Genomic DNA, 16,932 nt, shown 5'->3' with positions numbered 1-16,932 from the left:
CTGTCCATGCGGTAAACCGAGAAGAACTCGGCCGGCTGGATGGCGTGGTCTGGTACCGCTGGGTTCAGCCATGTCTCGGTGAAGCAGAGAAGGTTGCAGTCCCGAATGTCCCTCTGGAACCTGACTCTTGCCCTGAGGTCATCGAGTTTGTTATCCAGCGACTGGACATTGGCGAGCAGGACACTTGGTAAGGGAGCGCGGTGTGCGCGAGCCCTCAGCCTGTTCCTGACGCCGGCTCGTTTCCCTCGAGGACGCCGGTACGGGTCGGGTCCTTTGTTCCTCCTCAGGATCTCGCTTGGCCAGGATGGGTCCGGGTTCAAAATCGGCGAAAGGTTAGTGCATTGTGCACCAATAGAAATAAGAGTGGCCCTGTCGTATGTAAGAATGGCCATCTTACAAAAAGAAACCGGTGTTTATAGTTATCAATACGAAAAAATAACAAAAAAAGACAAAGTTTGGTCGGAGCAGTCGTGACGGCAGCCGATCTCACCGGCGCCATCTTAAGATATTTCTGATGATTTTGCTGGTGAAATATGAATATTATAAAGATTCTGTTGTACTTTTTATTTGAAAATTGTTCAGTTCTGTGTCATTAGGTTCACAGATCATTTTTGTCTCCTATGAGTATGAGAAAGTTAGGACAGGGATATTTTTTCAGAGTCTCTGATTTAATAATCAGTAGCAAAAACTGTTGGTAAGCTCAGTTTATTTCAATGAATCAATTCTGTTTCAGTGAACTGCTTCAAAAATCACTCAAACATGGACATCTCTGTGTGGCATTTCCATGAATGTAATTACATGTTTTAAAATATATATTAAATATTATTGTTGCATTGAGAATACATGCCATGGCTGATTTAAAATAGATTTATACTTTTTTGTCTTCTTGCATTATTCACAAAAAAAAAAAAAGCATTTTTATACTTTTTGTGTATTTAATATATATTATCAAAAATATTTAAAAAAATCTTAAGCTATATCACCCACCCTTGATATGTATGCATGTATGTGTTTACTTCTTACTGAATCCAAAGCATGAAAGTTCAAGTTGCACACAAGTAATCCAGGTTTTTCAATGAACGGTGTATCATATTGACTGTATCTATTTAAATGCTATATCCATTATAGATGATCATTATTCATTCTCTCTCAAGTCTGTCAGAGAGAAACTATTGCAAACTCCACGTAAACAACAGCAGGTGAGTTGATATGATGTGACGATGCCACTAGAAATAGAAAAATGCTCTTTGTGTTTCTTTGCCATTCTGTGGAATGGAGTGAAGAAACAACAGCAGCAGCAACACAGCTCCTCAAAAAACCTCCAGCATTCACTGTTCTTGCCTTAGTCTGTGCTGGTGATTCAAGGGAAACGTGACTGCAATCTGTCACCCAGTGAATCCTCAATGGATTCAGATCTCTTTGAGGATGGCTCTGGTGTGGAAATAACAGGCGTGACTCTGAGAATGAGCTTGAGTGAAGCATCAAATATGCAGCAGCTCTGAAGCGGCGAGGAATCTGTGTCCCGCTACACACAGAGACTTCTGTGACACACTTCACTGCCTCCTGCCGCACCGTCCTGGCTTTCGCCTCTTTTAAATTTAAATAAAAATTTTATTTCAGATACTTTAATCATTTGTCACAAGTCGGAATAAAAAGACTTCATATTAACACTTTAATTGGAAAAATATAATTTGATAGAGCATAAATGAATTTTAAATCTATGTCTGATTATGCAGATATTAAAGGACTCGAATGCATTTTTTCTCTTTTTATTTTTCCGCTCAGTTCCAGTTACATTTTTAGTTGTTTTTTGCACCAAAAACATCATTTATTTTTATATATTTTATTTATTGTAATTTTATTAATTTATATTTTATAATTAATATTAATTAAAGTAAATAGATAGCTCTCTTCAGGTATTGTAGATTATAATTATCATTTTGGATTTATTTTGACTTTGGACATTTGATCAGACTGACAATGTTCAGAAATTTCTAGACAAAATTGAATTTTTAAACACAACATTTTAAATGTAAAATAGACCTTTGCACTACAACACAAAGGTCATAAGTTTGATTTCTCGGCAATAGATAAACTAATAAAATATATATTTGAATGCATTGTAAGTCACTTTGGATAAAAGTTTCCACAAATGCATAGTTAAATATGCAACATGTTGAGGTCATTTTTGAATTATCATTGTAAAATGTGTAAAAAAAAAAATCTTGACTGCATATACAGTAGTGTGAACTGTAACCTGTACTCAATGAGAAATAAGTTAGTATTCCATTCTGAACAAGTTTCATAATCTGGTTCAGATATTTTGTTTTATTTTGATAAAAAGTTTTGTATATCACTGATACTATTATATTTAACCAAAACTATATATATTGCAATGCTACTTTTCAAATATAACTTTATATGCTTAAGCATATGCTACTATTCCTACAAGTGCATATTTAATTTTATTATTATTTTTTTTTACTATGTTTGCACTACATAAGTGTTCAGCACAACATCATTAAATCAAGAGTTGGTGAATCTTTTCCATTTCCCAGGACTAAATGCAGGAGCAAGAAATAAAGAAAAACTCAAATGGCTATTAAAAAGAAACTCAGGTGCTGCGCTCATGGCTAAAGGTACTTGAGTGTGTGATAAGAGGCTCTTGAGTGATGTTTTATAGTCCAGAGGTTCCTCCAACAGACCTGATTAGAGCTTTTCAGCCGCTGACAGTGTTCAAATATGCAGCTACTTCTGTATAAGAATCATATCAGCACGCTGCCAAGAGCAATACAGCTTATCAGCCCACCAATATAATACAACAATTATACAGTCGCCACACAATACAGACTAACCCCCGCTTCATCTTTAATTCAGACTCCATTTACTCTGCCAGTTCGTGTGTAGGCAGGCGAGCGCCGCTCTTCTGGATGATAATAGCTGTGAAGGAGACTCTGAGCGGCTAATTGGACATCAAACAGATTGTGTTGGAGTGAGATTAGTATTGGTCCAGAGAAGCTTCTCAGAACAAACCTCATCTTCTTCTTTCTTGTTTTATCCATAGTTTCTCCTTTCATTCTTCAATCCCCTTTTCTGTAGGCAAATGTGCAGAATTACTTATTTTATATCTTGGTTTCGATATTAAAGCTGTTTCTGATTAATCTGATGTTTAAAGTCCTTGTCAATCCCCATCACACAGAACAGAGGCAGTAATTTGAGGTGTTTGTACCTACTTAAATGTATTTTAGGGACAAAATTGTACTTAGAAGTGAGATAAACCTCACAAAATCACAGTTTAGGGACATAAAAAGCATGTTTTTGTAGCTCAAAGAGTAATGGCACTCCACTTCAGGGCCTCTCCAACGCTCAGTGTTTTTAAAGACAGGGTAAGCGATTTTTCAGAAATGTTTTAGAAAACTGAGTCAGGGACAAGTTCCAAAACAAATTTGTAGCTAATCAGCAGTAAGGAAAACGAAAGAGGAAAACGTCTGCCGAATGATAAGAAGCAGGACCCGTGTAAATATCGGATCAGCTTTCCAGCGCTGGAGAGAACTCAAGGAGCTGAAGGCCAAGGTTGCTTTGTTTCTTCTCGATAGGTGACTAACACCGTGCCGACGCGTGTATTTCAGGCGAGCATGTAGTTGTTTAAAACTCAAATCTGCAGTTTATTTATAAAAACAGCGCCTATTTGAAAATGTGCTTCGCCGATTTCGGAGCCGTGAGCTCCACGCGATCACCGGGCGCTCAGTGCTCATGTGTCCCGAAGAGAGGAGCATGACCTGGGCTAGTCCTTCTGACATCTGCCGCTGGCTCTGATGTCTCTGGTTAAACATAAGATATCATTCGTTTCGGGTAAATCTAACAGGTAATCTTTGGTCTTTATTCTATTGTTCTATTAATATGTTAAAATAACAATGAAAACAGGCAATGTTTGATATAATATTTAGTTTCATTGTAATGCATGTACATTCCCTGAACTACATTTCTGCGGCTATAAATATGTTTAAATGAAAACGAAAAGAGGCAGTGGTGTTTGATATATTTTGTCTGTAAATACAGTGAGGAAGATTGCAGCAGCCAAGGTGACGGTAGTTGCCTCTCGGACATATTGTTCCAGGTAATTTCGATGGAAAAGCGGCTTATGTTTCACAGAACTAATCGTTGCCTGGGCTGCGTATTTGTGGGGTGGATCTATCAAAATAAGGGCGAGATGTTTTGGTGATTTCAAATATCAACACTGGCTTCCAGAAATGGCTTACCCTGCCTTTAAAGACTCATTTTTACTCCCTTGCATTTGAGTGATGCTGTGTACGGCACCTTTGATGTATGTTTTTGTGTATATATACATATTTTAATTTTTTATCTTTTCTGTTTTTTCTTTTAGCACTTTGGATGGTTGTGTTAAAAGTTGTGCTCTATAAAGTTTGATTTGACTTGACTTGACTAGTCAAATAAAATCATGGGTTCAATTCCTAAGAAATGCATGATTTGCACACCTTGAATCCAGTGTAAGTGGCTTTGGATAAAAGCATCTGCAATCATTAAAAAAAAAAATCCTGAAAGTTTTCTGAGTGTGGGTTAGGATTAGGTTACAATATTTATAATAAGCTGTAAATACAATATTGTAAGTCTATGGAATGTCCCTATTTAGATCTTTGTTTATCGCTCTATCGCTTGAAATATTCTTCCTCATGCCATCAAACACTGCTTCTTTCAGATCTGAATAAATGAAATGGCAAGTTAACTGGCTCAATATGTTTGAAAATGTGGTGATATAAATTCAGACTGTAAACAGACGAGGGAAGTACAGTCGTTTGCATTTAATATCTTCTCTCTCAGCACTAAAATGGAGCACAACAGTCGTTTGCAGACTTACAAATGCCCCATTCATATTCTCCATACAGAAATAGATTTTTAGAAGCAATGTATAAACATCTCAAGACAGATTTACCATGAGCTCCGAGGTTATTTAATGAGGATAAATATACTCAAACTAAATCTTGTTTATTAGCTGAATTCCCAGTGAGGAACCACACTGCCCATGATATACACCAATTAGAGAAATTACTGTGGAAATGAAAAAAAAAAACATTATAGAGTGCTCACTCCCATGGGTGCATTATACAGTAAAAACAGTAATACTGTGAAATATATTACAATTTTAAATAGCTGCTTTCTAGGTGAATGTATAATAAAATTTAATTTATTTCTGTGATGCAGCGCTGCATTTTCAGCATCATTCCTCCAGTCTTCAGTGTCACATGATCTTCAGAAATCATTATAATATACTGATTTACTGCTCAACAAACATTTCTGATTATTATCAATGTTGAAAACAGCTGTACTGACTAATATTTTTGTGGAAACCGTGATACATTTTATTTTTCAGGATTCACAGATGAATAGAAAGTTCAAAAGAACAGCATTTATTTGAAAGAGTTATTTGAAGAACTCTTTACTGTAGGTTTTCTGTGGAGAGACTGAATGAGGATAAAGTCCCTTCTGGAAGGCTGTTGTAAAGGTGGGTGTTTCACTGTTGCTCTCTGATGCTTCTGCTGCATTATAGTGAGGTTAAACCAATTAACGCCAGGCCATAGCTAACAAGCTTTAAAAGGCCTGTAAGAATTCAAACACACACACACACGCACAGATGGATGGATGGATGAACAGAGCTGGAGAGCAATCAGTTTAACACAGCAATGTTCATCATGCCTGTTGCTTTTTCAAGTCCGCCTACAGTAATGCTATGAAAAGACATGTCTGTGTTCCTCTCTCTTGGAGGCTGTTCGATTAAGACAAGCGCTTTGTGTGCTGTCGGGTGAGATCCTCTATATTTGTGTTTTACAGAATTAAATATATGTAATGGGATCAGCAGGGAGCACAAGGAGGAGCGGATTAGAATAATTAAAGGCACACATGCAGCACTGGCATGAAGAAACGCGCTCACACACACATGCACTGAAGAAGAGAATCCAGCAAAGTGTTGAATGAGATGAACGTGTGTTTTATCTACATGTGTGACACCGAGGCATGTTCATACACGTAGATAATCTTGTTATGAAAGTGCACATGGATTTGGATGTCATAATGCTCAAACGACTTTGATTGTTCTGTTCTGGATGTGAGAAGCATGAGGTGTTTCTAACACGATATCACGTCCAAAAATATACTTTCATTTGAACTGCCTACATGTGTTTCTGGTCTTGGTAACCGTAAAGCCTGAAACACTACAAATCTGGTGTAGAAACCATTTTCACTCAGAAATCGACAAAGAATTGGCAAGTAACACATTGAATTAAACGTGTAATTTTGAGGTAGAAAAACTATTTTCTTGTATAATATTCCAAATATTTCACCTTTACAGATCTACAAGTTTGAATTCTATCTTTATTTTCCTTTTGAAATGTGAAGTGCAATTCGTAATGCAACACAAATACAAGTTGCATTCTTAGTCTTGCCAAAAAAAAGAGGTGCTAGAGAGATTATTGGCATAATTTGTCTTCTATTGTTAGTTTTCTCTTTCAGGTCATCAGGAGAATCATAAAAAGCAGGTTAGTAACCTGAATAATAACAGCTAAATAATCTTTAATATGCATTAATGTCTTTGAAATTTGAAGGGGAGATTACGATTAAAAATCATAAAACTGCTAATTCTTAAATACAATAGATTGTTGACAAAAATGGTGCATTCTGGGAGATGAAGAAAAAGCTCATAGTGTTGTGACTGATTTTACAGTCAGTAGTTATTTGCACAGTAAATTGAGAAAATGAACATTAATAATTACGCAAACTTGGTAAAAACTAGTGATGTTTTAAAACTAAAGATCAACTCAATTTTAGGCCGTGGCCACAAAGACTCATATGCTCATTTCAGTCTTGATCAGAATGTGTAACTTGATTAAAGATGAATTTATTCATGCAAACGGGCAGATTTCTGATGCGCAAAATATGCTTCAAAATGTGCTTTTTTTAAACTCTGAAATCACAGGTGCTAATTGAAAGCGAGCGGTAAAAAGAAAGTGTTTCATACATGCAGCCAGCCAGGAGTGATGTGTAAAATGAAGTCATAGCACTTTGAGCAAAGTGAAAGTTATCTGCAAAAGACTGCAATTCAGTTCACTACGTCTCTCTTCATCTCTCTCTCTCTTTAAATACGGTTCTGGAAGTTTCCCACACCAGCTTTTCGCTTGAATTTATTGAGACGGTTTAATTAGTTGAGAAACTTTTACAAAGTGCATTTCCTCTAAAATATCCCTTTATCACACAATATAAAGGACGGTTTGGCTTTATTGTTCCGCTTTTCTTGCTCTGAGACAAAATAACTATTGCCTTATCACAGCTGTGTTGCCTGTTTGTCTCTCTCCCTTTAAAAGATAATTGAATTTTCTGCTTTATGCAAACTCTATAAAGCAATATGTTGGGTTTTAGACAAAAGGATTTTGCTTTAAGTGGATAAATAGGAATTGAGTCATAAAAAAACATTGCTCATATTTGAAATTGGAAAAGAATAAAACACAAAGCGGATTTCTGACACATGGAATATGCAGAATGCATTATATGCACACACTGAATTGAGCCTTTAATGAAACTTTCATATTGAGAGACATCGCTTACAACCATAAACAACAGCCACAACTGGTTTTCTTAAAGAGGTCACATCAGTTTTTGTTTAAACCATGCCATTAAATCACATTAAAATGTGTAATCACTCTAATAAAAAAAATCATCCTTATAACAAACCTGTGGAGTCACGGTTTATTGCTTTTATAAAATAAAATATTTGCTGATGCTAAAAAAGAACCACTTCAGTATTTATTAATAACAGCAGATTGGCAGAGTTCACCCATTTTTAACTGTCCCTCTGAATGTTTAATTATACAAAGATTTGTCTGGTATGTAATTAGTCTAACGGGGAGTCTTTATATTAACTGTATGTGTCATCTAGAGCTCCCAGAGTTCAACAGTACCTCTTAGTGTTAGACTCAGGAACCACACACAGGCCTTTAAATAGATAATCCAGACAAAAATGAGCATTCTCGAATTATTTACTCACCTTCCAATCATTCCAAACCCAAATAATGTTATTTATTCTGAAGAATCGTGAAGCATCTTCATGCAGCTCTTTTCCATACAAAGTTCATCATAACCACAACGGTCAAAAAAAAGCTTTGTGTGTGGAACAGATTGAAAGTGTTTTAATAACTCTCAGAACCTTACGTCATATTAATAGGAATCCTATATTAACATGTCCAGGTTATATTTCAGCTCAAGCATAAAAAAACATATTTTTGTGTATTTGTTTAAAATGTTATGATATTAAAGGTATAATTAATTCTGCCATATATATATATATTTTTATTTATTTAAATGATATATTAATGGTCATAAAAATGGGTTTCACCTTTCCTTCTTTCTCTTTATTTTCAGGTGAAATATGAGCCAGACATGTTCTTGACAGATTCACTCATTCAGAACAAAACTAGCAGACTAATAATCATCTGTCAGACCGCTCAAAAACTCTAGAAATGGTCTGTCCACCTCCGTCCACTGCACTCGCCACACCGATGACCAGATGAGGGCGTTTAATAATGCATCGGATCTCTCCAGAGAGTAAATATAATGTTTAATTGAAAGATTTTGCAAGGTCACATTAGATAAAGTGCTGCTTCCTCCACCAGACAGCGCCAGCTATCAGTCACAACGACCAAAAAAAAGAAAGAAAATGTTTTTTTTTTACTTGTTTCTGCTTGGGGATTAATAAACGCAAAAAAAAATGTTGTTGTGACTTTATCTCACAATTCAGACTTTTTTTCTCACAATTTTGAGATATAAGCTCTGTCAAAGATGTAAACTATATGATATAAACTTTTTCTTGTGATTCTGAGTTTACATTTCAGAATAGAATTGTTTTTATTTTTAAAGAAATACCGAATTACAAGATTTAAACTCAGAATTATAACTCTTTTCTCGTGACTGGGTGTAGGCTAGTTGTCAGTTACCTGAACATGACCTAATACTTTATAGGCTATGTGATTGCACCTGGGTCACACATGACTTGTCTAACTTTTTTACTGTTTTGAACAGGGAGGAAAAAAACATAATTTCTTTACGATCTTGAATCTTGAATTATTTTATTCTAACATTATTTTGCTTAATATATGAGTGTAGGAGCGCACAATGGTCACAATGGTCCAACAACAACAACAACAACAAAAAAAACCTTTCGTGTGGTGCCCCCCAGTCATTTTGCACCCTGACCTTTAAAAAGAGCTGACCTTTAAGTTTTAAGTAGCCTACCAAAAGTACCTACAGTCTGACTTGGTCTCTCACGTGCCTTTGGACAAACTTTAGTTTGTGCATTGTTTTTACGTCTTGATCTTTGTGTTGATCTATGCCATAACAAACCAAATTGTGAATACAGAACTTAAGGAGTTAATATAAATAAAAATGTAAATCTATATAGCACTCAAACATACATTATTTGTGTTTTCACATGCCCTTTCTTGAATCTATAATAGATTCAAAACAAAATTGCAGCTTAAATGGAAATGACACATAATAAAAATAGTCTGCTACGAGTAGTTTCCCTCACACATGACCTGTGCCATATTTCATCTCAAGTATTCCCTTCACTGGCACCTTTGCTAGTACACTAACGTTGAATGTTTGTTTTACAGTGCAGACGTCTGTCAGATGTTTGTACACAGCAGATGCTTTCCAGAACAACTGATCTTTAGCAGTCATCTTGAAGACGCACGTGTGCTATCAAGTTTACATCTCGCAGTTCTGTGGTTTTTTAAAGAAATGAAAAAGGTAATTGTGACTTTTTATCTCACAATTCTGACTTTTTTTCTATCATTTGCAAGTTAGCATCTTGCAATTATAAAAAAAACAAATTCTCAGAGTTGCAAATTTGTATCTTGCAATTATGACTTTTTTTCTCAGAATTGTGAGATATAAAGATATTGCAAGTTATACACTCAGAATTTCAGGAAAAAAGTATGAATTCTGTGAGAAAAATGCAGCTTTTTTTAATTCCACGGTGGAAACCAAAATACGGAATTTAACGATGTAAACTTAGATTTCTGAGAAAAAACAAGACTTAAACTCTGAACTGTGAGAACTGTGACATGTCAACTTGTAAAAAGATCAGAATTCTGAGTTTAGAATCAGCATTGCGAGGGGAAAAATAGTCTGAATCTTTTTTTATTTCCTTGGTAGAATCAAAAGTCCTTAGTTTTCTCATTATTTGAAGCAACAGTACTTACCACATATTATACAAGATCAGATGCTTGTCAGGGGTGCTCAGGATCTGTCAATCATTCGCCATCATCCTCAGTCATCTCTCCTTACTCTGTTTCTGCTGTAAGTGAAATCTTATGTACTGTAACAGGCTACAGCAAAGAGCTAACCATGTCCCTTTAGTGGGTCGCGTTCATTTAGTAGAACGCGTTATTTGCTCTCTGTGCCTTTCTGAATACAGACACCAACCCATCCCTGCACTTCACATCCCCTGCACAGCCTGAAACATAACATTTATTTCCATGATCTCCCATTTTCGCTGTTGTCCTGTTTCTGTTCTGTTCCGGTTATGTTCTGATTCGCCTTTTTTAATCACGAGATTTACATTAGAAGGAGGAAACTGGTGTTTGAGGCTCACTGTATGTCATTTCCATGTACAGAACTGTTATTATTTAACTATGCCAAGGTAAAGACAGTTTTTCATTCTATGGTACCTTTAAACCTGTCTTCAATTACACATACAAAGCAAACTGCATTTAGTTGCTGGAAATGTTCTTCAGACATTCATCTGGCCAGAATAACCTGCAATGTGAACCAGAACGTATGCTGATAGGCAAACTATGCAAGCATTTATTTATTATTTCTCAAATTTAGGATTCGTGTTTCAAAAATCCCTCCAATCAATAATAATAGTGATGATGACCTTAGCAAACACCATAATGCATTTCGAGATTCTCTCAAGTCACGTGTTCCTGGCGTTCACGTTCTGTTTAAGTCTCCTGGAAGGCACAGCATCATCGGGCAGGTTGTTGTGAGTGAACACAAGGACGCAGTTTAAATTTGCATGAATCACTCTCAGATCAAAGGAGCGGCGGGGCGCCAGTCACTCGCTGAGCTCAGATATGATGGAATGTTTATTTCTGGGTCAGTGGGGGTGCTAATGAGAATGTATTCTAAGAACGAGAGCGAGAGCGAAGGCCTGAACAGCGGCTCTTGATTGGTTCGATTTGACAGCCGCTCACCGGGTAAGGACATTGACAATGACAGGCCGCCTGCGACCGGAGAGAGCTACACCTACCGAATACACCGACAAAATAACACAGAGAGAGAGCAGAGTCATGTTTTATTCATGGGCTTGCTTCCTGAGCTAGACTTTCACACACAAAACTTTCTATGCAGAGAAAACTGTCATATATTTACAGCAATATAACACCGGAAATGTCAAGTTTACTGTCACTCTTCCCACTGCAGAGCAAGAGAAAAGTAATCGAATATACCCCTGTGAAAAAAACTGTATTTAATAGCCGATGTGCGTGTAGTGTACTTCATATCTTAAAAGTAGACTAATGGTCAAAAGTGCAGAATAATCTCTTCTGCTCACTAAGGCTGGATTTATTTAAACAAATGCAGTAAAATCAGTGATATTGTGAAATATTATTGCAATTTAAAATAATGGTTTTCTAAGAGAATATATTGTAAATTGTCATTTATTTCTGTGATCAAAGCTGTATTTTCTGCATCATTGCTGCAGTCTTCAGTGTCACATGATCCTTCAGAAATCATAATAATATACTGATTTACTAATTGTTCAACTAATTGCATTTAATATGCATTTAAACTACAATACATTTTCGTTCAGTTACAAAAAATGCAATTATATGTCATAAAACATTGCATTCAATATATTTGTAAAGTATGTAATTTTTACAATAACCACTTTTTAAAAGTATTTTGTGTGTATTTAGCATTTCATGCAGAACCACGTTACAACACATGAGAATGAGTGACTGCAAAATAATGCTGTAAACAACACATACTGTACAAACAGTCATGAAACAGCAAATATCTGCATTCTGTTCGAGAGGAGATGCATTGACAGAATAGCTGAATATGATGCACTTCAGCTGGATTTTTAGGGCATCTCACTTATTATTGAACTTGTGAATGTGTAATTCTTTCGTTCATTAGACATTGTGTCTAACGAGATGAAAAGAGCTATGAAGAAAGGCTGAAGGTTAAGCAATCGAAGATGTTTAAACTTCTGAAAACCACTCAGGTGATCTGATCTGTGAGAAAACACGTGACCCCATGAAATCAATGAGTTCAACAAACACTAATCACCAGCAATACAGTCAGTGGAATACAGCTTACCTACTATTAAAAAACACAGTATAAGAAACAGTGTGCATTATGATAAAAGTGTCATCAGGTGTCTGTCTAGTCAAGTCAAATGTATTTTTATAGCGCTTTTTACAACATGCATTGTTTTAAAGCAGCTTTACAGAAAATCATATTCTTAATGTTTCAAATATCTTAAAATCTTTTTGTCATGTAGTTGCATTTAGCATATTAGCGCTGGATGATAATACAGTTTTTTTGCAATGATATAAACAATCAAGCAGTTGAGGTTTGCTACATACACTGTAAAAAAGTTGAGCAAACTTAAAATTAAGGCAAACAGCTTCAGCAGATTTTTGAGTTTTCTCAACTTTAAGATTCATAAACTCAAAAAACTCAAAAATCTGTTCTCTCAACTTTTGATCTTTTACAGCACTGTGAAAAAAAATTAAAAGTTGAGCAAACTTATAAAGTTTAAGGCAACCAGCTTCAGCAGATTTTCGAGTTTTCTCAACTTGTTGTTTTAAGTTTATTCAACAAAATGTTGAGAAAACTCAAAAATCTCCTTAAAAATAAGTTGAGAAAACTCAAAAATCTGCTGAAGCTGTTTGCCTTAAACTTTTAAGTTTGCTCAGCTTTTTTTACAGTGTAGTATATACTGTTAAATGTGGGTGCGTGTACAGTGAGTAAAGTTGGCTATACTTACAGTAGTTGTATAATTTGTTATTAATGAATTAAATCAAGTTATTAATTCATTATATGACGATGTTGAAAATGATAAAGCACATGAGGCATATAATCTTGGAACTGAAAATTAATTAATATTTTTCAATGTAATTTTAGATTAAATTATGAGTGGAAAAAAATGGTTAAAAATGTTACGTGCTGTTTATTCATCACTCTGGAAATCGATAGCTCACGTTGCATTGCATTGTGGGATATATTGCATACTCAACCCGAGCTCATGAAAGTGCGTATAAATAGTACGCCAAATAAAAATGAAAACTTGTGGTATTGATACGCAAAAATTTACTTTGCATACTACATACCGCTATTACATACTGTATGCAACTGGTATGTTATTCCAAATAGTGAGAATGTGTGTTAGTGGTTATATAGAGGTGTGTGTGTGTGTGTGTGTGGGAGTGTGTGTGTGAGAGTGTGTGTGTGTGTGTGTGTGTGTGTGTGTGTGTGTGTGTGTGTGTGTGTGTGTGTGAGTGTGTGTGTGTGTGTGTGACATTAGGGTGAAGAGACTAAAGTGAGATTTGACAGTGTGCAGGAATCCATGTGTGCAGAGTTTCAGTCCATTTGTCTCTTATTGAGTTAAGTGTTCCTCAAACACAGGCTGTCAGACTCAGGCGGAGCGTGACTGCTGATGTCTGAGACACTTTCACATCTCACACCAATTAACATTCAAATCACTCTCAATCACATACACACACACGTGAGACACAAAGGAAGGAATAGCAATTGATTAAGTGCACACAAATGACATCTAATCATGTACTAAACATCTGGCGAGGAGACGTTTTCTTTCATCAGTCTGTGTTTAAGCATCAGCTAAACATGTCAGGAGTTACTGAGCTCACAAATGCCATAACAAGCTTCATAAGTCACAAAACACCTTGAGTTGTCTGTGAGTGAGTGAGTGTATGAGCACTGATTCCTGAGCACTGGGACTGAACGGCCGCAGAACTGACATAATCTAAGTTTATGTAGCTAGAAACCATTTTGGATGAATTTGATCAACAACAAAAAAGTGTGTTTTCCCTCACCTATTACCAAATGTGGGTTTGATACTGTTATACAAAACTAATGCCTCAAATACTAAATCTTGACTAGTCTAATAAATGAACTGAGACTACAGGATGCTTCCAAACTTTACAGTGCTGACAAAACAACCGTATTTTACACATCACACCTGTAATAAATGCAACCGCCGTTTAGTTTTTATGGTGTTGCTACAAATACAATGTACTTAAAAATGATAATATCTAAAAATCCTGAATCATTTCTTTATAATATATGTGATGGAACATTAAAATAAAAATAAATACAATACATTTGTGTGGCATTATTAGAAAATAATAAGAACATAATAAATTACATCAAAATAGCACTTTTGAGATGAAGACTGATTTGATATTTGCTGATTATACACATGTTATCATAAATATACAGTATGCTGTTGGCCAAAGCAGCAACTCAGATTGGAAATCTTATGAAAAGTGTTCTTTTTAAATGAATTACTTTCCTTCTAGTAAAGAATATAATGTTTCTTTCAAAGGTACATATTTTTATTTCTCATTATAGGTTATTTTATGTTTGAATCAATATGAAGTAGTTGGTTTTAGGGGAGTGAAACACAATATAATATATGACCCTGGAGCACAAAAGCAGTCTTAAGTCTCTGGGGTATATTTGTAGAAGTAACCAAAAATATATTGTATGGCTCAAAATTATCAATTTTTCTTTTATGACAGAAATCATTAGGATATTCAGTAAAGATCATGTTCCATGAAGATATTTAGTAAATTTCCTACTGTAAATATATCAAAACTTAATTTTTGATTAGTAATATGCATTGCTAAGAACTTCATTTGAACAACTTTAAAGGAGATTTTTTTCAATATTTAGATTTTTTTGCTCCCTCAGATTCCAGATTTTCAAATAGTTGTATCTCAGCCAAATATCGTCCTATCATAACAAACCATACATCAATGGAAAGATTATTTATTATCTTTTAGATTATGTAAATCTCAATTTTGAAAAATGAACCCTTATGACTGGTTTTGTGGTGCAGGGTCACATATCATAATTTTGACAAAAAAGAAAGAAAATCAAATCAACATTGTTTTCAAATTTATTTCCTCTAAATTTAAGAGCAAATGATGCTATTATGAAAACTAATCGCATGTGAAGTTGTATGTGATGTGTTTAGTCTCAATAATCTGTGTGTGTGTGTGTGTGTGTGTGTGTGTGTGTGTGTGTGTGTGTGTGTGTATGTGTGTGTTTGAGAGACAGTATATGTATAAAAAGACATGATGAATATCAGCGTGCATCAGCTTTCTGCAGCATCTGTGTGTGTCTAGTCGTCTGCTGAGCATCACAGATCATATTTGTCTTCATCTGAGAGACTAATTCTAGTTAAATGGATGAGAATGAGAGACGAGGAGTGAACAGGAACTATTCCCTGGAAAGACAGATGTGTGTGTGATTAGAGGAGCGGCTGACGAGGGACACGCTGTCATATCTGCTTTCCTCTTCTTATTGGGATGATTGACTGTCGTCATGGTAACAAATTATGGAGCAGGAGGAAGATTCCTGGATGGACATCAGCAGATTGATTCTGGAGAGAGAGAGAGAGAGAGAGAGAGAGAGAGAGAGAGAATGACAGAGGTGCACAAGCTGATCTGGGTTTCTTCATATGTGAGACAAGATGTCTTTATTTCTTTGATGCCAAATAGTGAATTTGTAACAACTCTTTTGAATTCTTGTTCTGTTTATTTATATATTAGCTTCTCATTTTGATTCAGCGTCTGTGCTTCTAAACTCAGTAAGGAAGCAAAAGATACTCTTCCTCTGTACACTTCCATGCATCCTTACTCCTCTTCTTCCTCTTCCTCTTCCTCTTCCTCTGTACACTTCCATGCATCCTTACTCATCTTCTTCCTCTTCCTCTTCCTCTGTACACTTCCATGCATCCTTACTCCTCTTCTTCCTCTTCCTCTTCCTCTGTACACTTCCATGCATCCTTACTCCTCTTCTTCCTCTTCCTCTTCCTCTTCCTCTGTACACTTCCATGCATCCTTACTCATCTTCTTCCTCTTCCTCTTCCTCTGTACACTTCCATGCATCCTTACTCCTCTTCTTCCTCTTCCTCTTCCTCTGTACACTTCCGTGCATCCTTACTCCTCTTCTTCCTCTTCCTCTTCCTCTGTACACTTCTGTGCATCCTTACTCCTCTTCTTCCTCTTCCTCTTCCTCTGTACACTTCCGTGCATCCTTACTCCTCTTCTTCCTCTTCCTCTTCCTCTGTACACTTCCGTGCATCCTTACTCCTCTTCTTCCTCTTCCTCTTCCTCTGTACACTCCCATGCATCCTTACTCCTCTTCTTCCTCTTCCTCTTCCTCTGTACACTCCCATGCATCCTTACTCCTCTTCTTCCTCTTCCTCTTCCTCTGTACACTTCCATGCATCCTTACTCCTCTTCTTCCTCTTCCTCTGTACACTTCCATGCATCCTTACTCCTCTTCTTCCTCTTCCTCTTCCTCTGTACACTTCCATGCATCCTTACTCCTCTTCTTCCTCTTCCTCTGTACACTTCCATGCATCCTTACTCCTCTTCTTCCTCTCGGCTGTTGACCCTGATGGTTTCCCTGATGTTCATCCACTGTCAGAATATGTAACTCTTGTGTTGTCCTCTGTCTATATATGCCTTACAGTTGAAGGTTCATGAGATGCACCTTTGAGCTATTTCAGAGAACTGGTATATAATTGGTTGATCTATATTCTCTTCATTAGCGAAAGTCAATATTCACTTGGGCACAATTCATGGCAAATTTACGAAA

The sequence above is a fragment of the Barbus barbus genome (assembly GCF_936440315.1).
Source record: "Barbus barbus genome assembly, chromosome: 25".
NCBI classification, from domain to species: Eukaryota; Metazoa; Chordata; class Actinopteri; order Cypriniformes; family Cyprinidae; genus Barbus; species Barbus barbus.
The sequence above is the reverse complement of the archived record's forward strand: the minus strand, read 5'-3'. Positions refer to the sequence as shown.